General features: G+C 35.5%; 1 protein-coding gene and 1 long non-coding RNA gene across 2 annotated transcripts in view; one reads left to right on the top strand and one right to left on the bottom strand.

Moving 5' to 3' along the window:
* Positions 1-26,187, bottom strand: part of LOC136843247 (uncharacterized) — a 379,609-nt gene that overhangs the window by 178,567 nt on the left and 174,855 nt on the right. The window contains exon 2 of the long non-coding RNA XR_010854496.1: positions 18,688-18,710. This is a non-coding gene — a long non-coding RNA (uncharacterized lncRNA). The remainder of the gene's footprint in view (positions 1-18,687; positions 18,711-26,187) is intronic.
* The window catches only part of LOC136843245 (oxytocin receptor-like), a 205,942-nt gene that overhangs the window by 27,882 nt on the left and 151,873 nt on the right, over positions 1-26,187 (top strand). The window lies entirely within an intron of this gene.

Here is a 26,187-nt window from a genome sequence, read left to right as displayed (position 1 = left end):
ATCTTATCCTCCTTGGAGGCTTATGCTCTAGCTTCAACAGGCCAAGCACCTGGACCAGATGGCTGGGCCACTACCACAGGGGTTGATGCACCTGCTAAATTAGAAGGTGCTGCCACTGCACCCCTAGTAGTAGATAGGGGTAGTGGCTTAAGAACTTCAGCATAGCTCCTAGGTTGTTGTCCTAATTGTTTTTTTTTTTTTGCAAAACCGATACTTATATGAGCTGCATTGGCTTTATTTAGTGCAGACAGTGCAAATTTGTAAATTTCACAATTTTTGTTATTGGATTTATGTACCAGTTGACAATTAACACATTTTGCTTTTCTATTACATTCATCATCATGATGGGCACCAGAGCAATTTATGCAAATTTTAGCATTTTTGCAGTTTTTTGATGGGTGGCCAAACTCAAAGCAATTGTTGCGCATATGCACTTTTATGTTGTGGTATGTGCTCCCAAGTATGAATGTCTCTGCTTCCCTTTACTGTGTTGATGTTCTGTTATGTCGAGAATTCTGTTGCTTACAGGATGCAAGAAACTTGGTAAATAATTCTTCTTCCACTTGGTAATCTTGTCTTTTCAGGGGGGGGTTTAATTAGGAACGCCAGGCACTTTTAAGTTTTTTATTCTTATAACACTAATCGTCACATGGCCAGCCACACTGGACTTAGAAATTTTTCTTAAAGTCAGAGAGGAGAGCGACACAGATCTTATCCTAAAGGGGTTCAAGTTAACTCTAACTAAAAATTGATCAGAATGAACTCTGGACCTATGTTGAATAAAACTCCGCCTCTTTGAGGACGACTAGTCTAATCTTAATGGTTCAATTTCAACTCCCACTTTTGGCAAGGACAAATCAGGTCAATTTTGCTGACCTTTTCATTTATAGTTATTCTTCTAGCTCCTCCTTCCTTTCCCACATCTTGGAGGTTTGTTGTGGTTACACTTCAATTTACTTGGTCTCATGGCTCATCATTTTAAACTATCAACATCGTCTCTCTCTCTCTCTCTCTCTCTCTCATAATCCCGATCAGTGAATTTCATACTTATTCACTGTAGAAATATTTTTTTTTTTTAAATTCACTGCATAACACAATGATAGCACTGCACTGGTCTTTGCTGGAAAGGACGTACTCGTACACGTCCATTTTCAAATGGCATGAGAAGGAACTTCAGAGTGTACAAAGGTTAAAATGATCATGTTGGCAATAGCTGCCTTTTTCACTCTCCAAACTGAAGTGGGACTCATTTCTAGAATTTCTTCTTCTGTCATGTCAAAAAGGTCTCTATCAAATAGTACTCTTCTCCCACAACTAAAGCTTAAATGGGGCTTGATCTTCGTAATCATTTCATCATTTTTAATGTCCAACGAGGTCAGCATATATGCTTGGGTTGTGGATTTGGCATAAATAAGAATGGTGTTCTTCCCAAAACGAGAAATGTCACTGCTTTATTCCTCCCATCTTTTTCTGAAGAAACCTGCAAAATTTATAGTAGTTACAATTTTCCTCCTTGGCTGAAGCTACCACCCACATAAGAGGTTTAGGAGTCCTTATTTCTGCATTCTGGTTTCTCTCTGGTTTATCCTGAGCCCATTTTGATGGCACATAAATGTCCATGTCTTTGGAAACTTCGTCTGTTAAGACTCCCCGTACTGTAGCTTAACCTATTTGTATGGCACTTACCATACTACTAGCCTTTAGGGTCTCATCAATAGGGGGCAATCTCAATTTTTTCACACAACCTGGCTGTGTTGAAGAATTAATTTTAGATGAAGATTTCTTAGAGAAGTCCGTGCCCTTGCTTGAAGTCGTCATCAATGAGGCATGGCTAGAGGGTCCAGGGGAGGGGAAGTCAGGAGGGGATCAGGATATTTGTTATTACTGCTTTTTGTCAAATCGTTTTTCGAGAAGTCATCAACACTTGGAGAAATTTCAATCTCCAAGGTGGGTGCAGAGGTCGTCATCTGTGCCAGAACAGCACCATCAGTGGGTCCAGGGGTACTCAAATCCTTATAAATGCTAGACATAAAGATTTGAGAGGGGTAAAAAAAAAATAATACTAAACCTGAAAACCTTAGAAAGATATCATCAGCCTTTCATGGGGATTATTCTTCCACCAATGGCACAAGTGAGAACTGACTCCCAAATGTCCGCGTCCCTACCTACCCCACAGAGGATGGCACAACACGATTATAGTGGCACAAGTGTAAACCAAACCTGCTTGCTAGGACCAAAGATATTACGAGAATACTACCATCCCCACTCTAATCGTGTTGTGGGCAAACCGGATAGAATGCCAAGAGTCCTATCCCCAGAACCGGACCCCCCTGGAATCCTTGGTCCAGCCCTGAAGAATAGTTCCGCCTGTTATCTCTCAGGTCCCAACATTATCGAGCAGCTGATGGTCCTACCACAGTTCCCACTATTTAGCTTCGGATATAAACCCAATCCCAGCTATGATATCTTTTCCTGTTTATCAGGTCCAATAAATTTTAGCAAATGTGAAAAATTCCACAAAAATTAATTCAAAGAAATATATAATGGTCTCTGGGACTCTTGGACTCAAACCCGGGAACAGATTCCTGGGGCCCCTTACCACGTCAAGGTGGTCCCAAATCGGGGGGGGAGGTCCTTACAAAATTTTCATCCAAGAATCCATCTGTGAAAACACGAATAGTGAATGGCAAAAAAATGCAACCTACGCTATCGACAAACAAAAATCATGCTATGTTACGAAACTTTTCACATGCAGAAATATGCTCCCGACGCACACATTGCCTGAGAAACAGTTTTACACAAATATACTATTTACAAAGGCATTGCCTCACCACGCCTTTCTTTGTCCGAGGCATACAGGAAAGAGGACCACAATTAATTTTGTCCTTTTGAAAGGTAAACATTGCATCATTTTGAGAACTTTAAGGCTGGCCAGCTGCCTTTTCTTTCAACTAAACTGCAGTCCCTGGGCAGTGACCTTCTAAAGATGGGGCAAGACCTTTCCTTCCGGCTTATGTTTGAGCTCTCTTGCTTTAGGGTACGCACTATAGTTTTAGTACTCACTCTTTTTCTTTGCCTATCTATTTTTTTAGCTTTGATTTAATCCTAGATTTGGTGAATGTTACTTGTTTTACGCTTGTTTATATGATTTTGCCCCTTTCTTCTTTTTACTCTGCTCTACAGTTGTTTTCTTTTTTATACCTGGACATTGTATTCTGCTGAAGCATGCTAGATGAATTCTTCTTCGTTCTATGGTTTTATAAAAGTATTTACAATAATAATAATAATAATAATAATAATAATAATAATAATAATAATAATAATAATAATAATAATAATAATAATAAAATAATAATAATAATAATAATAATAATAATAATAATAATAATAAAATGTACTTTTTACATTATGGGACAACAATAAGTGGGGAAGTTGTGAATATATATTAATGTATTTTATTAAGGTAACCAAGATTGCGGAAGTAAACACAGATGGGTGACCGCATTATGTGGAATGCAGATAAAATCCATGTAATTAAACCAATACTCAACCAACATTTCGAAAACGACTACTGAACAGATGTCTGAATGTTATGACCCTTGGCAACAAATCTGGAAGATCGTCGTTTCAACTCCCGCAAAACAATCTGAAAAAGTTCGTGGGCAGAACGTTTTGATTCATCAACTCTAGACGATCACCCGGGGATGGACATCAATGAGGACTTGGCTATTTGTCGTCAAGAAAACAATACCACTCGCTCACACACAGTGGTGATGCCAGAAGGGAGTTCTCTACTGACAGATCTCGCCTACCTCACTATTGCTTATTGGACTGGAATACAAAATCTAGGCCAAGTGCTGGGACCTATGAGGTCATTCAATGCTGAAAATAATCTTGAATCAATTGTTTGCAGAGGGTGAAAGTTAGATGGAAGACAGAGAATATGAAAGGAGGTATAGCAAAAGGGGTTGCATCCAGGGGCCGGAAGGACGCTGCAAAGAACCTTAAGTAATGCCTAAAGTGCACCGTGGAAGGTGCACTAACGGCACTACCCACCCACGGGCTATCGCTTATTAACTCCTAATCAGCTAGAAAAAATATCTCTCATCCGGACTACTACTAACTATAAGAGGTACTGTAGCTCTATACCACATACTCAAGTTAAAAAATACATACGTACATGTAGATACATATACACACATGTGTGTACATATACAGTATATATATCCACATAAATACATACATACATACATACATACATACATATATATACACATATATATAGATAGATAGATAGACAGATAGATGGATAAAATAGTCCTCATTTTGTAAGTGGGATATGAGATAGAGTGAAAGTGGTTATTCACAATCGATTTTTTTTATAATACTGGAATAAGTCAGACGAATTCCTTAATATAAGTAACGGGTAATGTAATTATTATCTAAGAACATTGTAGTAATTTAAAAATTAATCTTGTTATTCACATAAATCTATATTTCTTGACAGAGAGAGAGAGAGAGAGAGAGAGAGAGAGAGAGAGAGAGAGAGAGAGAATCTTGGAAATGAATTCACCCCGGCGTGGCGAGAAATACCTCATTAGGGCCGTCCCGTTCTAGAGGTAAACATTTTGACGGAGTAATGAAAACTAAAGCCAGATTTGTTCTCTCTCTCTCTCTCTCTCTCTCCCCCTCCCTAGTTCTTCATTGGAGGGATGGGTAGAGCTCTCGGCTAACACGCTGTTGGCCCAGCGTTCGACTCTCCGACCGGCCAGCGAAGAATTAGAAGAATTTATTTCTGGTGATAGAAATTCATTTCTCGTCATCATGTGGTTCGGATTCCACAATAGCTGTAGGTCCCGTTGCTGGGTAACCAGTTGGTTCTTAGCCACGTAAAATAAGTCTAATCCTTCGGGCCAGCCATAGGAGAGCTGTTAATCAGCTCAGTGGTCTGGTTAAACTAAGATATACTCTCTCTCCTGTTGCTGCGACCCACAACGATAAACTGACATCCGAGTACCTTATTCACTGCTTATGTGAGCAAAAGCGATCCCTCTTTGCCTTCTGTATTGGTTATTTCTATCATATGTGTATAAGGTACAGTAAGATTGTGAAACCACGGATTTCACTAAATCCCTGACATTTTCAGGGAATTCGTGAAATCACCAATTCACTTTGGGACATTTGATCCCCGAGGGGCTAGTACTAAACATGGCGAAACAGTGATTCATCTACACTCTTTCGCCTTGTTTAGTACTAGCCTCTCGGTGAAAAAAAAAGTGTTTCGTTGTGTTTAATACTAGCCCCAAAGGATCCAAAAGTGAATATTGTTAAGTATACTTTGGAAATAGAAAATGGTGTGGAACAGAGTTTGTCATATTATGTTTTAAATGGATGGCCTAGTTCACAGCTGTAACGGTCAGAAAAGTAGTGGCTAGGTATCTGATGACTGTAGCTGAAGTGAAAGTAAGATGGCGGAAACGAAAAAAAAAAATGTTGCCCAAAGAGCGGGCATTACTGCGTCGATGTAGTGAATAATTCACTGCTGCTGAAAGTGAGGAGTAAAAGAGAGGCAGACTAAAGCGATGCAAAAGTAGTAGGCGGTGATGTAAATTTAAGAATGCTTGTAGAATCTATTGTTTATCATGAGTAGATAACCGAAGTCGTCAGACGCACAAGGTACTAAAAGTTGCCCTTGGACTAACAAATGAGTTAAATCGATAAAGTTGCATGAGCTCTGGAATAAAAGTTAAACTGAGAATAAGTTGGGTAATTCAAAACTTCACTAGCAAAGAACCGAAAAGTACCACAGAAACGAAAGTTGTGGGCCTATAATTTGCACAGAGAAGATATTGAAACTTAACACTGGGTCTGAGACATGAGTTTGGGAGATAATGTTACAGAATTCAGTTGAGGATTTAGAGCTCAAGCAGATAGGATTTAGGAAACTGAAAGTTGCATCGTTAAACGATTATGAAGTTGAAAGTAGCAACGAGACTGGAATTTGACATATATTAATTGAATAAAGACAGCCGTTAGGAATACAAAGATCTACTACGGCACTAGTTTGAAATTTAAGTAGCATTAACAGGCGAGCTGAGGCTTAAAAGTTTCAGAAAGACACGAGTTGCAAAGTTGTTGTACGGAAAGGAGTACGAATAAAAAATCTGTGCAATCGAGGAGTTACGGAGCTGAAGACCACAAAGAGAGAGTTGGGAAGTTAGGAGTTGCTCTGAAGTGCCTGCTGGAGAGTCAGGCAATGCCATGAGAAGCGATCGGGAGAGTTTAAAGAGGAATTAAAAGCAACGCAAAGCCACGAGTTTGCTATAGAAAGGTTGTTATGATACACATGATATGAGGAATTAAAAGCACCGAAACAGGCTGGAGCATCATACATTATTGCAATGAGACATGAATTCTTGAAAATAAAGTTGCACTGACATCCGATTTAGTTATTTAAAAAAATTCACCGAGAAAAACCGGAGGAATCAATAAAATTACATTGAAACATCAGCAAGGCAGTTACTGTAGGGTTAAAATCTGTTCAAGACCCATAAAAAGATTGCGGCCACTCGTCGTGTTCACACCTCAGAGGACAGGTTAATTAATCTTTTACAAAGGGAAACTGAGACAGTCTGTCGCATTTCAATTAAATTCTGTTACAAGTGAACAACTCTAATAAAGCTGTCTATAATTACAGCCAAAACATGGTCGCCATCAAGAGTCACCACTCTCACTTTACTTCTTAATACCATTCATTAATGTTGTTAGTGTAATTGATCACACGGAAACATCGAAGACAATATATTTCCTCAACAAGCTCCCGATGATTATAGTCATTATGGGAACACGAGATAAAAGGGCTAATAGATGATAAGTACAGTAAAACACAGGGGAATATAATTTAAAAAAATAAAGGTGACTCGATCAAAAAGGAATTAGAGTTAAACAATATTACAGCAATGAACACATGCAAAAATGTGTCGCAGATGTGAAACAAACACTATGAATAGATATGACGATAAAGGGATCATACGGCTTTTTTTAAACTTCTATTTTTCCATAAATTTGCTGCTTTATTTGTTATTCATTTTCATCTATATTTTACTATTCACCTCTCGTCCTGTTTTTTTTTTTTTTTTTTTTAAACAGGCAGCCATTTCATTTCACAGTTCGTTTGCTTAGCAAGTTCACTTTCCATCTTGGTTATTCTTTCTGATAACCTGAAGATGTTAACAAATAATATCTAAATGTGAATAAAATAAAAAAAAAAAAAGGCAAAAAGGATAACCACTTCTGAAATAGGCTTCATTGTAAAGTTTAAATTTTTGTCGAAACAAGAGTTAAGAGGCAATTTCTTGTATATCGAGAGATCCACGCCATGTACTAAAAGTATACCGGACTGTGAGTTAGTACCCTTATAAACCGAAGCTTCACCCTGAAAAATTGTTTCGAAAGCATTGTAAGGAAACCGAAAAGAGGGAAAAAAAATGTTCGGAAAAAGTTCAAATCATAATCCAAAAATGAAAGTCCTACTTTTCGAATCACTTTTTATTCTTGTATTTACGCGGATTCCAAGAAAGAGGAAAAAACATTGGGCAGTTTCATGTGGGATTAAAAAGACCTAGCATTCGTAGCCGCAGCTCATTTATTCCACAGCCTGCTTCCTCCCATTTTTCAAAGTTCATTTCGATTTTTGGCTTTCCTTTAACCACTGGCTATAAAGATACTGACTGCAGAGATTGCTGTCAGCAACAGTTTGCACCATGGTCATCAGAGAGAGAGAGAGAGAGAGAGAGAGAGAGAGGAGAGAGAGAGAGAGAGAGAGAGAGAGACTCATTTGAGGATGATTCACATCCAAATGAAGTGGCCCAAAAGTTAGCGCAGTGGGACTATAATGGGACTGAGCAATAGACGTTGTAGAATTAGGACGGTAATTTATAGGGACAGCGACGAATCTGGTATAATTCCTTTGCAGATTTATGATGCAGCTTTGTTGGGGATTTTTTTTTTTTTTTTACTAATTTTATGCGCAGAGGATATTTTTCATTAATGAGAGACACTGACTGATATATATATATATATATATATATATATATATATATATATATATATATATATATATATATATATATATATATATATATATATATATATAAGAAAAGAGAGAGAGAGTGAGATGTTGACATATATCTATTGTCACGAAGTGATCAAGCACCTGGTTACTACATAACTAATAATACCAAAAAGTTACCTCACTACGACCAGATACTTGAAAAGTAAGTATAGCTTAGTTTTACCAGACCACTGAGCTGATTAACAGCTCCTAGGGCTGGCCCGAAGGATTAGACTTATTTTACGTGGCTAAGAACCAATTGGTTACTTAGCAACGGGACCTACAGCTTATTGTGGAATCCGAACCACATTATAGCGAGAAATGAATTTCTATCACCAGAAATAAATTCCTCTAACTCTTCATCAGCCGGCGGCGGAATCGAACTCCGGCCCATCGAATGACGGTCTGAAGCTCAACCAACTCGGCCAACAAAGGGCTTACCAGATACTTGAAACCTCCTAACAAATATATTAAGACTGAACACTCAAATGGTACAGTGATCCCATAACACTTACTTATCACTTGAGAAAATCAATGTAACTTTATCAAGTTATGGATGAGGTAACAACCAACAAGCTATAAACAGACTAGTGGAAAATGGGTATCACTTCAACAAACACTATAATGGTTTCCCTGGTTCTATTTCACCTAGATAAGTCTCAGGTGAACAAACAGATATATCACTTACTTTATACACATTCATTAATTTCTCTAATTACTGGTGGTCAAAATGAAATGCCGTGCCTTTAAAACTTTAAACAAACAAATTTATTTCTAAGTTCAAAAGCTTTATGCAGAGTTCACAATCTCAAAAAGATTTACTGTTATCCGACAACAGTGTAAAATTTAAGTATTTCTTAATCAAGTCTAATTCACAAAACTTTAATTTATTAAGAAATCAATTTGGGTAAGTAAGATACAAACCTCTAACTATCACTCAAGTTTTAAACATACTTGATTACTTAAAATCAACACAAATGTTCACCAAAATATTACTGACTGGAATCCATATAAATATTCTCTGAAATCTCAATAATAAGTATGCACTAACAAAATGCTAAGTAATCACCAGCAGAAAACTTTGTAAAACAGTAATTATAAAATTAGTGTAATATGATGACACAGACATATATGAATAAAATATGCAAAAATGGAAATATACCAACAGCCATTTCACTACGACAAAAATATGTTTAAAGATTTTATCAATCTTTCAAAAGATTACCTTCACTTTTAAAAAAGATTAAACTCACGTCTTTCTAAGACTTTCTCAAAGACAACACAGCCAAGTCACAATGACATACACAATGATATATAATTAGCAGCAAGACACATTAAAACTCACTATAAGAGATATTATTCACCTCTTATCAAAACAATAATTCTCTTTCACCTAGAACATCATTATAACTCTTAACATAACAAAAACCAGTAAACATCACTTTACCTTTTGTAAATTTTACGCCAATACACACTTTCCACAATGCTTGCACAAAATAATACCTCAGGTCATTCTTACAAAATGAATACACTTCTTGGGTGAGTTTAACAAAACTTGTACAAATAAGAGAGCAGCCAGTAAACCTTATACATGAATGGTATGATTGAGAGAGAGAGGGATAGGACCTATTGCCAGCTGACTGCCTGACTCTGGTTCAGTACTGCACTTTTATCTTCAAGCCCTCCCAGAATACATGATACATAAAGTGTACATGCATTATACATACAGGTATAAATGTACGGTATACATACAGGGCATACTAAGGCCCAGAAGGAAATATGCCAGGGCTCTTATCAATGACTGACATCATCCGCTGCCTCAAACCAACTGAGCAAATAAAAGGGAGGTATTTTGGACCCATTCTGGCTTGCTGTCAGCATGTCAACTTCATCTACCTCACTTAGTCATTCTCTCTTTCTCAGATTATGAAAACATAATAGACATAGACCATGATAATAAATTCCGAATATGAACACAGAACAAATATGTAACAGGCAATTCGCCGATAGCTGTCAAACTCATCAGAGAAAGACATATCAAACATGACTTCCTTACACCAACCACCTGTGTAAATATAGGAAACACTAATCTGTAAGGTTCAAAAACATTTAAAATCACAACACGCCAAGAATGAGTTAATAACACTTTAGCATACTGCAAAACATTAAACAAAAAAAAACATATCAAAATATTTTAAGATCACATGATACACAATTTATCTGTAAGAAAAAGACATTTTAAAATCATATCATCACAACAAATGATGAATCTGCAAGCAAAACATCAAAATTTTCACAGAGGTACATATTACACTTGTAGAATGGTTTTATATATTATAACATCTCATAATACTATCCATCTAAATGAATATATTTAAATGTCCGTGTGTGTGAGTATATCTATGAACACATACTAAATATATATATATATATATATATATATATATATATATATATATATATATATATATATACGTGGTACATGGAAGTCTGTTAAAAACGGACGTTTCAGTAAACAAAATTACAGTTCCAGGTGCAACCTAATCGGACTTGCGCCTACCAAATTAATTATGCCTATACCACCGTTTCTTCCAATGCTGGAACGCCTAAGCCCGCACTGTTCTCTCTCTCTCTCTCTCTCTCTCTCTCTCTCTCTCTCTCTCTCTCTCTCTCTCTCTCTCTTTTCTGCTGCTTCAAATCTGATTTTTCAGAGTGGATTTCAATTTTGAGGAGAACGAAAAAAATCGTAGAGGCCAAATACGGATACTAAGTTTGAGTGGAAACTTCTTATTTCTCCTAAAACAAACGGATAAGGAATTATAAGACGAAAAACAAACAAACGCACACATTGATGCCGCACTACGAAAAGGGACTCGCTCACTCGTCACCCTTCATCCGTGATTTTTTTGATCGATGCACGAAATATCTTCACCTAACCGAAGAACTCTTCAGACTTGGTCCCTGGGGAATTTCTCGTTGCCTAAGTTGGAATCCACCAAGAAAGATTAAGCCTCTTTCAGACGACAGAAACTAAAGAAGAAAACCCGCCACGGGCCTCACGCTCTATTTCTTAGATCACATTCCAAGACACTTTGATAAAGAAGGGGAAAATGTCTGATTAAAATTAACTAATGCAATAAATTTCATTGGTAAACGCAATGATCACATTCCAAGAAACTTTGATAAAAAAGGGGAATATTTTGAAGGGTACATGTCTGATTAAATATTAACTAATGCAATAAATTTCATTGGTAAACGCAATGAAAACTATCCAATAAACATAATGTTTACCGAGCATATAGACCTAAATCCTCTTTGAATAACTGTCACAGGAAATCGTCTTCCAAGAAAAAGGTGTCTCTTTACAACAGTTCACACCCCTTAACCTTCTACACTAACCTCACCTATTCTTCCTCAACATCATCTCTGGCCTTCTGGTAAAAATCAAGGACTCAAAACTCTTGAACTTCCAGTATTTAACCTTATTTCAATGACATGCCAAGCACATGCTTCAAAACACAAGTAAACGGAATTTGTATTAAGTACCTCCAACAAATTAAACCTTATTATGTTACACAGCCACTCAAATTTGTTAACCAGAAATATACATTTTCGAAAACCTTTAAATCACAGGCGGTTTACTTGTTCCTATATTCAAATTTCTAATTAACTTATGCTAGTTCCAAGAAAGAATGCGTGTTTTTATTCCTCCTCTGATCTTTCCAATAACAGATCACTCTGAAGTGAATAAGAGTGCTCTTTTTCATTTGAAAATTTTTCCATTTTACATATATCTACATATGAAAACGTGATCCGAAGAGCAGAATAGGACTTTATACAAACGAAAAACCTTATTAAAAAAAAAAAAGGTGATTCCAGCTTCTCTTTGAAATAAGTATAAAAATTTAAAAAATATTTTTTTTACTGTTTATTTTGCAATTACTGTAAAGCAAGTTCTCTGCTGTTAAACATTTTTATTCACAAATATGAATATAAACCCACACAAGCTTGAAAGGCTGTTTTATGTGATTGAAATAAATACGAAATAGTTCAGCATTGACGTAATTTCCTTGTGTCTTCTGCTTCTTTTTCATTATAATAATAATAATAATTAATAATAATAATAATAATAATAATAATAATAATAATAATAATAATAATAATAATAATAATAATAATAATAATAATAATAATAATAATAATATTCATCAGGTACGTCTGAAAAACATACAGGCGACGGGATACCATAAAGAATTTGATACAAAATAACTGAATGGAGTTAAACGTATATATATATATATATATATATATATATATATATATATATATATATATATATATATATATATATATATATATATATATATATATATATGTATGTACATATATGTATTACATTATATATATATATGTACAGTATGTATATATATGTTTAATTCCATTCAGTTATTTTGTATCAAGTTCTTTGCGGTATCCCGTCGCCTATATGTTTTTCGGACATACCTGATGAAAATTATTGTTATTATTATCATCTCTGGGTAAGACACAGACATGAGTGAAGTTCAGCTGTTTCCACAGAAACCTTATATCTATAAGAAATTAAACAAATAACGCTGTCACTTTAATTTATATGTCTATATATATATATATATATATATATATATATATATATATATATATATATACATATATACATACAGTATATATATATATATATATACATACATATATATATATATATATATATGCAGACTCTACTGGTCACTTTTACCAGACACATATGTAATTCTAATAGCCACAATGCCCTCTTAACTTTGCTAATTCTTCATGCTTTTTTGATATATATATATATATATTTTTATATATATATATATATATATATATATATATATATATATATATATATATATATAATATATAATGCATATATATGTATAAACATATAAATTACAGTGGCGGTGTTATTTGTTTAATTTCCTATAGATATAAGGTTTCTGTGGAAATAGCTGACCTTCACTCATGTCCGTGTCTTACCCAGAGATGAGGCCCAGAAAAAATATCAAGCGTGAATTTGTTAAACTCACCTTCAAAAATCAACAAAATTTTTCTACAACATACTAAGCACTTCATCAGGAGTTCTCTTCAAATATGCAGCAACGAAATCCAACCATAGCGCCATCTAGAAACAGCAATACTCAGAAGAGACCGTGCCTTTGCAGAGGTCAATTTATTGTGTAGACATTAAATTATTACCATTTTAGAGTTCACACGCGCCCATATTATAAAATAATCGGTCTGTTTAGTAAACTAGACCTTAGATGGTCAAACGTCTCGAACCTCATTTATTATATGATTAATGTTATAAATAACAAAACTATACCAGCAACACATAAGATCTTCAAAAGCAACAAAACCTGAAACATCATACTCTCTGTGCACCCGTCCCCCTTGCCCTAGACTCTATCTGAAGAAAACTATTTTTCCTCTAGTTCTGCAAAAGAGCACCGACTGAATAGTTCCAAACTGTTACTCTGATTCTACTACAAACTTTTACCTTGAATATCCTCGACAATTTTAACAATATGGCTTCAAAACTGTTAACACAATAGGACCCGGATGAAGAAACTAAATTTTCAAAGCACTACCAAACTTCATGTGGGCCTTCTCTTCCGTCAAGAGAACGAAAAAATAAACTTAACATTCTGGCCAGTAAAAAATGGTAGAAAGAATTACTTCTAAGCCTTTTTTCTCAAGTTGACTGCTAGCTCACCTGAGTCTAAAGATTATTAATAAGGAACAGCTCAACTATCAGCCCAATCTCAAAACAGAGTTATTTTGTTACTGAGTTCCCTTCAATATGTTTTACAGCTCCAAAGACAGACAGTCAAAACTGGTATAATAATATAATCATGATTTTGGAACGACTATTCACGCCCACCTATGTTACTGTAGCCGACCCTTTCTATGGCAAAATAATGATGCTTCGTAGGCCAGTTAAATCACTGAATGGATGGCTTCCAAATTTTTGTCAATGCAGTGCGTGTTTCAAGTCCTAGCACATCAGCGTCAAAAATTTCATTCAATTATTAGGAGTATCTTAAGTGTACTAAATATCCTTCTGTTTTCTTCTCTACAATGTGACGTTGAATAGCTTCAACATTTTAAAAAACAAAGTTCCGAAATTACTAAGAATACAAATGTGATGAGGAAATAACGAACATTCCAACCCGCTCACCTGTCACAGCAAAGCTATCTCCCTCTCAAAGACAATAACATAAAATATACTCAAGTTCAGCAGAGTACAGTAATTACATACGCTTCTTTCAAATAACAATTATAGCAAAAACTGTTGAAAATTGGTTGGAAGAACATTAAAGAAAAATTGTGTAAAAATCGGATAAAGTGGTTAGATCAGTTCTTCAGCAACTGAAAATTGTTTTTAGATATTATTACTATAAGCATTATTATGGAAAATAAAAAATGAGAAAAAACAAAGAATACACTGTTAACGAAAGCAACAGCTAGCCATTTCCGTCCCTGAATATTTGATATAAGCGTGAGATGCAATAAGCAACAGATGGAGAGCAATATCACTGGTAAGCACTAGATACCAAGGTTTAGCGAGAATAAGTCTTAACCTCATACGATTATTTACCTATTCATTTGGAAACGCAAAAATACCCACATAACAAACATAAATTACCTTCCTTCCTTAAGAAATTATACCAAGTTTTTGTGAAATCTGAAAGGGATAAAAATGATGGCATAACACCGAAGTTAAAGGATAACACTTACCTACGAAAAATGGAAAATTATAAGTCAGTAAGCGTTAGACGGTAAAATTTTACTCACAATAGCAGAATATATATAAACATACATACATGCATGCATATATATATATATATATATATATATATATATATATATATATATATATATATATATATATATGTGTGTGTGTGTGTGTGTGTGTGTGTGTGTGTGTGTGTGTGTGTGTGTGTGTGTGTGTGTGTGTGTGTGTGTGTAGTACACTTTTCCCCTTAAAAGTAGGTGAGGGGTGATACCAGAGAGGGTAACACCTGGTTCACTAAATATTTCGAGGATGACGATATTAACCCTATATCCTCCTCCACCATGACTATGTCCCTACCAAGGCTGATTAATTACTAGATGCTTAATTCAATTACTAGACACCTAATTCATTTCCTAAGCATGATGAGATAACTATCATACCAGCGCAATTGCACACCTACCAAGAGTTATATACTACTTATATATACTACCCACCGACGCTGAAGTGTTGTCAGAGCAGACTACTAAAGCTGCCACATACAGCTCTTTGAAAGCCTGGTTTATGCAAGCAATATTAAGTGCAAGGAAGGATTATAATTTTCGGCTTTCATACTGATATATGAGTTTCTCAGATTATGAAAAGCACTAACAATGATTTATTCTTTTTTATTTTAGTGCTCTTTAAAGAAAAACCACGGGTTTCTTTCATTTTTTACACCAGAGCAAAACGATACAATCCACTTGACTTTCTACATTAACATTAAAGATAAAATCTAGATTTAAACAATCTCGAAACATTGGTGATAATCTCCTGTGTTTGAATATATATGACTCGGGGGGAGCTTTGACTTTCCCTGATGAAAAAGGGGATTGTCTTTTTAATGACAGATGTAGGTTATTAAACACCAATCCTTGACCTGACTTATAGGGGCTCAGAGATAGGGCAAAGAATGTGCAACGTTCTTCATATCATGATTGGAGAATGATTAAGATATTAAACATCAGAAGTTATATACGTATATTAATAAAAAAAAAACTGTGTCCTTTGGGAGTCATTCTATTCACATAGTCATCAAATAACTTAACATTCCTCATTACATTTTTCATTAGAATTAAAAGTTTGGTAGTGCTGGTAAAGGGCATTCATTCTACTTCAATCAAAAGTATAGTGAATCAAATCTGCCACCATCGGTACAATGGGCATATGTATATAAAAAGATGTTTATATATATATATATATATATATATATATATATATATATATATATAAAAGTCAATGTTTGTATACTTGTACTGTATATTTGTTTGTATGCATGTTGGCAACTTTGTGCACTATTGAAATCCGAACCGCTTGACTGATCTAGACAAAATTTGGCACGTGGCCATCATTTGACCCAACTTAGATAATAGGGTAGGTTTCGAACCGTACCCCCCTCCCACCACCCTTCCCCTTCCCCCAACTCCCTTCCCTTTGTAATTTACGTGGCAAATAAACTCTATGGTTTTATCATACCTCATTTCAAGTACTTGAGACCATTGAAACATATTACTGAAAATGCTTTTCAGTCAGCACAGTAATACCTCGATAAAAGGGACAGACAGCACAGCAATACCTAGTTAAAGGTGACAGACAGCACAGTAATACCTGGATAAAAGGGACAGTCACCACAGTAATACCTGGATAAAGAGGACAGAGAGCACAGTAATAACTGGATAAAATGGACAGTCACCACAGTAATATCTGGATTAATTGGACAGTCACCACAGAAATACCTGGATAAAAGGGACGCACAGCACAGTAATACCTGGATAAAAGGGACACACAGCACAGTAATACCTGGATAAAAGGGACACACAGCACAATAATACCTGGTTAAAGGTGACAGGCACCACAGCAATATCTGGATAAAAGGGACAGTCACCACAGTAATACCTGGATAAAAGGGACAGTCACCACAGTAACACATGGATAAAAGGGACAGTCACCACAGTAACACCTGGATAAAAGGGACAGTCACCACAGTAACACCTGGATAAAAGGGATAGTCACCACAATAATACCTGGATAAAAGTGACAGACAGAACAGTAATACCTAGATAAATGGGACAATCACTTAAGTAATACCTGGATAAAAGGGACAGTTACCACAGTAATACCTACATAAAAGGGACAGTCACCATAGTAATACCTGGATAAAAGGGACAGTTACCCCTCACAACAGTAATACCTGGATAAAAGGGACACACAGCACAGTAACACCTGGTTAAAGGCGACAGTCACCACGGTAATATCTGGATAAAAGGGACAGTCACCATAGTAATACCTGGATAAAAGGGGCAGTCACCACAATAATACCTGGATAAAAGGGACAGTCATGACAGTAATACCTAGATAAAAGGGATAATCACCACAGTAATACCTGGACAAAAGGTACAGTCACCACAGTAATATCTGAATAAAAATTATAGTGCAGTAATACCTGGTTAAAATTGACAACAGCACATTAATAACTGGTTAAATGGGACATGCAGCATAGCAATATCTGGATAAAAGGGAGTCACCACGTGTAGACTGTCATTCAGAGTTTTCCCAGGCAGCACCGGGTTGGTCAGCAAGTATGTTTACATATATGTATGAATATATATATATATTATATATATATATATATATATATATATATATATATATATATATATATATATATATATATATATATACACACACACACAATTGTGTGTGCTTGAAAGGTAGTATTCCCGACTATGAAACGAGAAGATCCAGGTCTCACTACAAGGCGAGAACTGGATGATGGTCAGGTACATTTAAACGAATTAGATATTTGGTAGTCAGCCGAATATGGTGGTTGCAACCAAAGACATGGGGCTAACAACTTCATCCTGAACTACATGCTAAGAACCTGAAGGACAACACCTTCTGGCACCACCACATGTCAAAGGGCGTCACCAAATTTTGTGTTACCAAGCACGTGAACTGCTTAACAACATAATATATTCAAATACGCATGCACTGATGTTGGTAAAACTTTATAGGGACTTGCGTACTTTCGTCAGTAATCTAATATAAAAAATTTTTAAAAATCGTTTTAAATACGTTTTTATTAAAATGCACTAAAAAGTAAAAAAAAAATAATTTTTTGTGATACGCCAGGATTTTCTTACAATTAATCGGTGTCTACAAAAATAAAAGCACGGGCTTTGACGACGACGCTTTTATTTTTGTAGACATGATTAATTGTAAGAAAACCCTGGTGTACCTCAAAAAATCATTTTTAGCTTTTAGTGCATTTTAATAAAAGCGTGTTTAAAATTTTTTAAATATTTTTTTTTTTATCTTATACTTTTTTTTAGTTTTGACAGAAACTGTAACCGATTTATGACTGTAGCTAACGAAAGTGAACGTGATATCCTGTCGAGCCAAAGAACGTTTGAAAAATCAATAGAATTATTCACTTATTCTACCGAGTCAAAGAAGGTATGAAAAATCCGAAGATTTTCATACAAATCCTGAGATACTTAGAGAGGTCACTGTAGGGTCACTGATCATGTAAGATTGTATTGTCCCCGGGATTGAGTAACCATGCCAAATTTCAAGTCCATCGGACGAAGGGAACAGATCGAAAATTGAGTTACAAGTTTTGACCCAAACAGATGCAGAAGTCAATAAAAGAAATTCACGAGAAATACACTGTGAAAACTACGTATAAAAAACTCAGTATGCATGCATTTTAGAGAGAAAATTTTGCGTATGGACCAATACTTACAGGCTGAAGTCCCTTGATGAAGCCTGAAAAGAGAAATCTCGATTATATATATATAGGCTATATGCTGATTCATTATATGCATGTATACATACACACACACACACACACACACACACACAACACACACACACACACAATATATATATATATATATATATATATATATATATATATATATATATATATATATATATATATATATATCAAAAGGGAGTTCTACAGAACTGGGCTGTTTGAGGCTTAATATTTGAAAGTATAAAATATATCACGTGTGCACACGCACACACACGCGGCCCCCACCACACACACACACACATATATATCAACATATATATCAACATATATATATATATATATATATATATATATATATATATATATATATATATATATATATATATATATATATATATCAAAAGGAGTTCTACAGAACTGGGCTGTTTGAGGCTTAATATTTGAAAGTATAAAATATATCACGTGTGCACACGCACACACACGCGGCCCCCCCACCACACACACACATATATATCAACATATATATCAACATATGTATATATACATACATATATATGTAGGTATGTATGCATGAATATATACAATCTAGACCTGGGATGGATGGATGGACACCAAAAAAAGCCAGACACCGTGGCCATATAAGTCACACGAACATCCATTGGGTAATTTCACCTAATAAATGCACGTCAAAATATAAAAGTAACCTATCACCTTCTGGCGCCATAGGGTATAAGAAGAAAAAGGCATATAAAAATATATATACATGCATATAATATATATATATATATATATATATATATATATATATATATATATATATATATATATATATATATATATATATAGATAAATAGATAGATAGATTGTATGAACAGGGTCAATGCTTAAACTAAGAAACAAGGCAATAGTTGAAGAGAAACAAGAGAATAAAAATAAAGTACAAGTCAAATGACATATAATATCTAATAGTTGTATCTAATGCCTATCACAGTTTGATTGACAATCGTAATTAAGATTAATTTATTCCATTAGATTCATTAACCAATACGATTTCGTCTAAACACGAGAGAGAGAGAGAGAGAGAGAGAGAGAGAGAGAGAGAGAGAGAGAGAGAGAGAGAGAGAGATTTAATAATGGTTAAAGCTGACTATTCTGCCTGACAAACTAAAAAAGAAACTCACATGATCGAATTAACGAACTTATGATGAGGAATGCGCTTTAAACTATGTAGCGAAAATTTAGAATCTTGATTATAAAATATCTTCTCGACTGTTCAGTAACCCAGTCATTCTTGAATTTCGACAATATCTTTTTCTAACCGACAAGTTTATCGACTGGGAAAATCTCTGTAAGACCGTACGGTGTCCCAATCATTTCTCTGCCAAGTGAATCTTAGCGAGGCTGCTCGATGTCATAATCCTTTCCGGCTTACGGCGATCTCCTTTAGGCTGCTTGAAGCCTTACTCAAGTCTTGCTTAAGGCAGTCTCCCGTGGACCCATTCTTTCCTGACGTAACCTTAGTCCAGATAAATTATACGAAAAGAGGTCGAACAAGGGAAAAAATAAGTTATTTGTATTTGGCAGAAATACTCTTCAAGGGTCATAAAACAAAGATATAAAGAATGCCCCTTCTTAATGGGGATGCAACCCCCTTTTCAGGGGGGAAACCCCCTTCGGAGGGTAGCTTTCCGCATATTTATCGATTTTTCTCCAAAACGGTGCGCCGTAAGGATAAAAGGTTTACGGACAACAAAAATAAAGAATAAAATGCTGCACAAGTTCATCTATATGTCTTTTTGCTTTAAATATTATAATTTCGACGCAAGTGAGCCCGGAAGTCGAGGACGCATTTTCGCCGAAATGTAAAAAAAAAATAAATAAATAAATAAATAAATAAATAAATAAATAAATAAATAAAAATAAAAAAAACCAATTGCACTCATATGTTTCGTTCAATAACTCTTAAACTTCTCATTTCTCGTTAAAATAGAATACAGATGAGATTTTAAGGTGAAGATTCCTCTTTCATTTGGTATCTTTGTTTTCATATATATTATTCTTTCAGTGAAGCCTCTTTCATGAGTGATGCCTCCTATACTCTTAATATATTTTTCATCAATATTTGATCTATTGTCATTTCTGACCATACACCACACCAATACTTTTCTGAACGTCGAATGGCAAAGTACCCATCTGCCGTAAATTTTTTTAACTCACTGTGTGGCAAGTTGCAAGGAAGAGAATCCATATCTTGGAGACAGAGCTGGCAAGATTTGGCATATTGTACACGCCCAGTGGCATATAAATTGCGCAACATAGCTCTTATGCAGTCTAAATGAAGCTTCCGGTTTCCCATGCGCTCTGCCTCAATGAAATCCAATGCAACAGTCACAAGATCAAAATATTGTAGCCACAACTGAGCTGTTTTACCTTTTTCCAAAATATTGGACATGTGTTCATTCAAGTTTAGTTGGATTCTTTTGAAAACATCCTCACTTTCAACTGCACTGAACGATGGAAGATGGACCTTGAATGACGAAAGAACTTGTTCTACATGCTGTTTGTCACTGTCATCAATAGCAACTTCTTGAAGAATGACTTTTGCTACTGCACAGTATGTCAGCACATGAGCTCTAATAGCCCGAGCATATGCAAGTCCTGACAGCAGGTGGGGCACTGCTGAAGAACCATACACAGTTGACCACAGTTCTGAAATCCAACTGCCTTCCATTATGTATCCAATGGACCCGAGATAAGACATAAGGAGATGAAATCCTCCTAGCCTTGTAATTACATTGCTAAGTTCACCCTCTGGACTTGAAGACCTATATCCTTGGCATTGATGTAGAGTGGCTGGTCAAAAGTGACAAAGCACGTCACTTACTTCGATTTTTTGTTTCGTTGCTAAGTAACCAATTGGTTCTTAGCCACGTAAAATAAGTCTAATCCTTCGGGCCAGCCCTTGGAGAGCTGTTAATCAGCTCAGTGGTCTGGTAAAACTAAGGTATACTTAACTTTTCCTCGGCAGCATAGATTAAAGCACTTAGCACTGTACTGTACTCAGTTGGCGGTAGTCTAATGAAAGGCAGTGCAAGAATTTTTGACTTATGAGAAGAATGAGTGTGTTACAGCCTCCATGAAACCTTCCCATGAGGGAAAGGGCTGGGTTTGGAGAAGTTTATCATACAGCCATAAAACATCCTTTGGTGCTGCATTCAAACCTTTTTCTTTTCTTCCATACTCTTTTATTTGAATTTGCCCAGCTGCTGCGATCTTGTTTGAGGATGGAATGCTTTGCAATTTATTGATTTCTTGAGTTTGCACAGTTATTGATAAGAGTTATGCACTTTATTCCAATCCATTTAATGAAAAGTTCCTTTGACAGTTAAGGTTTTAATATTAAAGTCAGCATTATCAAAAACATATTGACAAAATGAATCTCCTTCTACATCAGGTTTCCGAGAATTTGTAGATGGCTCAATAGTGCGACATCATGATATGCCGAACCAAATCCCAAGTGTGATAAAGTGTTGACGATGGTTTTGGAGCCAAGTTTCCGAAATAAATACACAGCCAAATCAAGCAATATACAAGACAAAACTCATCTTGGACGCGTTGCGGCAATTATTGCATAGGCAATTGCTGTACATTTCTTTGTTAGTTTTTCCTTTTCACTATTTCTATCCTTTTGAATAACTAGGTCTAAATATACACGTAATGTTTCAGGAACTACATCTTCAACATTTTTCATTAAGTCCGTAACACCTGGATAATCTGTGGTATTGTAAGAACTTGTTCTTAATTCCTCGCGAACTATTGTTGCTGCAGTTTTTCCAATTCTTAATCTTTCATCTTCTACACTCTTTTCTCTCTCTGTATACCAAGCAGTGATCAATTTTAGTCCAGAGCCACGGAAACAAACTACTGTTGGTCTTTTCTTCATTTGAATAAACATTACTTGGTCGCCATATGCGTTCATTAACCTAGTGTTCAATGATTTCTCTGTTACTGACGACCTTTCTAGCATATTTTCTTCAAGATTTCTCCTTAAATCATGTAAAGTGAATTGACATTCATCAGAATCATCAACGTATGTAAATAGACAGTTTTTCAAAAGCGCTGTTACTATGTATTCACCCTTTGGACGGCCTCTTTTCAAAGATGACGATGTCGTGCGCAAAAACTCTGCGTAGCACACTTCTTTTCTTTGATTAGCAAAGTCTGAAATTTCCTTTTTTAAATGCAGAACTCGAACTTCCCAAATTGTTTTGCGTATGTGCACATTCGTTTTCTTTTCTGAAGCAATATCACATACATCTCCGCAGAACAAGCAGTTACTTTTGAAATTAAATTTTTCCTCTGATCTCAAGGACTCATGTGTTTCTGGTGAATTTTCACATTTCTCTCTTACATCTCTGGCTATATTCTTCTTTTATATATTCACGCCTACATATCTTGTGCACTTCAATTGCGTCAACATTCTGTAGCATTTCTAAATTGCAGTCTTTTCGGATTTCACTAACATGTCTCAAATTATGGATGCCTTGTTGCACTTGTACAATTTCACCTTCACTTAATGTCATATGGCATCAAAAACACATTTCATCTCTTGACGCCATGGCAAATTTTTTACTTATTCACTTATGAAAATCATCCCATTCATCTCTAAAAGAAATAAACATGACAATCATGCGTCGAAAATATAATATTTAGAGCCAAAGGACATAGATATGAACTTGTGCAGAATTTAATTCTGTATTTTTCTTTTCCCTATACCTTTTATCCGTGCGGCGCACCGTTTTGGAGAAAAATCGGTAAATATGCGGAAAGCTACCCTCCGAAGAAAGGTCCCCCCTCTCCTAAAATGGGGTTGCACCCCCATACGGAGGGGAACTCCTGTTTTGTGGCCCTTGAGGAGTATTTCTGCCAAATATAAAAAACTTATTAATTTTTCCCCTAAAAATATTAATTTGACTGGACTATCTTTTCGGTTGCTTGAAGGAGCACTCACCTTTTGCTCAATGTAATCTTCTATACTATATACCACAGTTACTTCTAAATTGAGCCAGTTTTGTGAAAGCTGGCAAAGATTAATACCACTACTCTCTTTAAGAAAAGACACAACTGTGACGAGAAATTCATATTTATTTTTATCTGAACGATATCTCACACTTCTTAATGTACGTATTGATTCGAATAATTACTCTCATTTAACTTAATGGCCTGAGAAATTCTTTTATTTTATTTTCATAATTTGTAGTCATTTTCATCACATTCATATTCACTTTTCAGTTTTATTAGTTCTCTCCCGGACATGACATTTTATAATTTTTTTCTTAACTAGGGCCATCTCCTTACGCTGTTGAAAACGATATTTATAATTCTTCTTTTCAGAAATTTCAATGGCGTTGCCCGATGCTACAATAACTTCATATTCGCAATCCCATTAGGCTACTCAAGGACACAATTGTTTCTTAATTACGTACTGAGAAAACCTATTGTCTTTACCTTACTTTCAATAGTAAAAAATCTAATTCTTTGACGAAGAGTTAAAAACATCAGCGTCTACTCTGAAATCATAAATCATTTCGCAATTGATTCATCTATCATCAATACCAACACTCCTGATCTCCTTACCCTGCCCCTTCTTAATCCTTCACCTCCTTCATTCTTCCAAACACTGTCCTGTTGCTTCAAATTCTATTATTGGTTTGCAGACTTTTTCTCAACACACTCTGAATCAAACTCTTTATTTTGAACCACAAGTTTGAAATCCAATGAACATGATCCATCAATGTTTCACTAATGACTGATCGTCTCTGAGGGGCTTTAAGGAATTTGTCATCATCTCTCTTGACATTCTCTCTGCAAACGCTTCCCTAGCTTTTTTTTTACCAGCAATTTAAATCTCTTGTACTTGAAGGCAAAATATGTCCCTCTTCTAATTAAAGTGGCAAAATTCAAGGTTATATTCTTTTACCTACTTTTAATCTCTTCTCCATGAGTTAATTTCTCTGGTCTGTGCTTGCCACTTGTGCACTTTTCGATGGGTAAGCCTTCCATGCGTGTGCTTCCTTTAAATCCTTGTCCTCCAGTCTTCCTTCACTAATAACACTCAGTCCTAAACTGTTCTTCTTCATCTGTTAACTTTAATTTTGAGCACATTTCTGAATGAGCTTCCCATGACTTGGTCAAATTCAGTGCACCAAGGACAGATTCTTCTCACTTCCATCTCCCCTCCAACCCTATTCCTCTGGTAAATTTACTGAAAAATTTGATTCCTTTCACTTTGATCAACAGTCTTATGATAATTCCAAAATTTACTTCTAAAACATTTGGTGCTTCACCATCCATTTTCAAAGCTTTATATTGCTTTATCTGTCACAGTGTGGAATGCTGCATACGTATTTGAGCTATTTATTTTTTTTTTATTTTCTTTCTTACCAGGAATGAATCAAAGGTAATTCACTGTGTCAATGATTATGTCCTCTTTTCCCTTGCTACAAAGTGGGCAGACATGCAGACATTATTTCAGCCGGTATTCCAGGAAGTTTAAGAGGAAAGTGCCTCTTCTTTCCTGGTCGCCTTTGCCACCTTTTAGGCCGACACCTCCCATTTCCATTCAGTAGAATTCACTTGTCTTTGAGCTATATATCTAAATTCCATCCCGTTATGTGTTTCCCCTTGTTAGCTTGCTGATGCAACAACCACTTACTGATTTGGAGAGTCTCCTTAATTACTCAGTGGCAGGCCTGTAGCACAATCACTACTTGATTTGAATGACCTTTAAGCGTTCCAGTGAAAAGAGCTTTTGAACATCTAAGCAGAATCATTTTCTTGCTCTGAGGCATCGCTATGTCTAATGATGCAATCACTCCTCAACTTGGGCAAAAATGAACAGTTACTGTCAAGTGAAACCGCTGTCTCAATAAGAGGCAGTTCATTACTGCTGTTCTGTAAATAGCACAATAGCAAAATCGCTTCTAAATTTAGGCAGGCACCACTAATTAATATGCAACTTTTTGATATGAAGCATCACTATTAGAGCTACCCAGTACCGAAATCACCTCCCAACGTGCATTTCTTCTGTGAGGTGCCGGAAGTCTTCCTTAAGTTGTTTAACGTCAGTTAACGCCATATCTTCTCGATCTACGCGATCTAGTTGATTGATATTGTAATTACATTTTTTCTTAATGTCTTCAACCGTCACACACATCATAAACATGATAAAACAGCATTCGCAAAGCAACAACATTTCGAGCTATGCAGTTCAACAGAAACAAACAATTACTCTGTTACTGCCATAGCATACATCTTTTTTATTTTCTACAATCGGAGAAATATTCTGTTGAAAAAATAAAGATACCTTTATGGGTAAACAAAATTCAGTATACTTTAATTCACACCAAAATTCAATATAATTCAGTTCATACCTACTACTGCATACGAACGTGACACATCCAAGCACAAGTATTTAAATGACGA

Source organism: Macrobrachium rosenbergii, chromosome 11 (assembly GCF_040412425.1).
Source record: "Macrobrachium rosenbergii isolate ZJJX-2024 chromosome 11, ASM4041242v1, whole genome shotgun sequence".
NCBI lineage: Eukaryota > Metazoa > Arthropoda > Malacostraca > Decapoda > Palaemonidae > Macrobrachium > Macrobrachium rosenbergii.
Note: the sequence above shows the minus strand (reverse complement) of the source record. Positions and strands in the feature narration are given on the sequence as shown.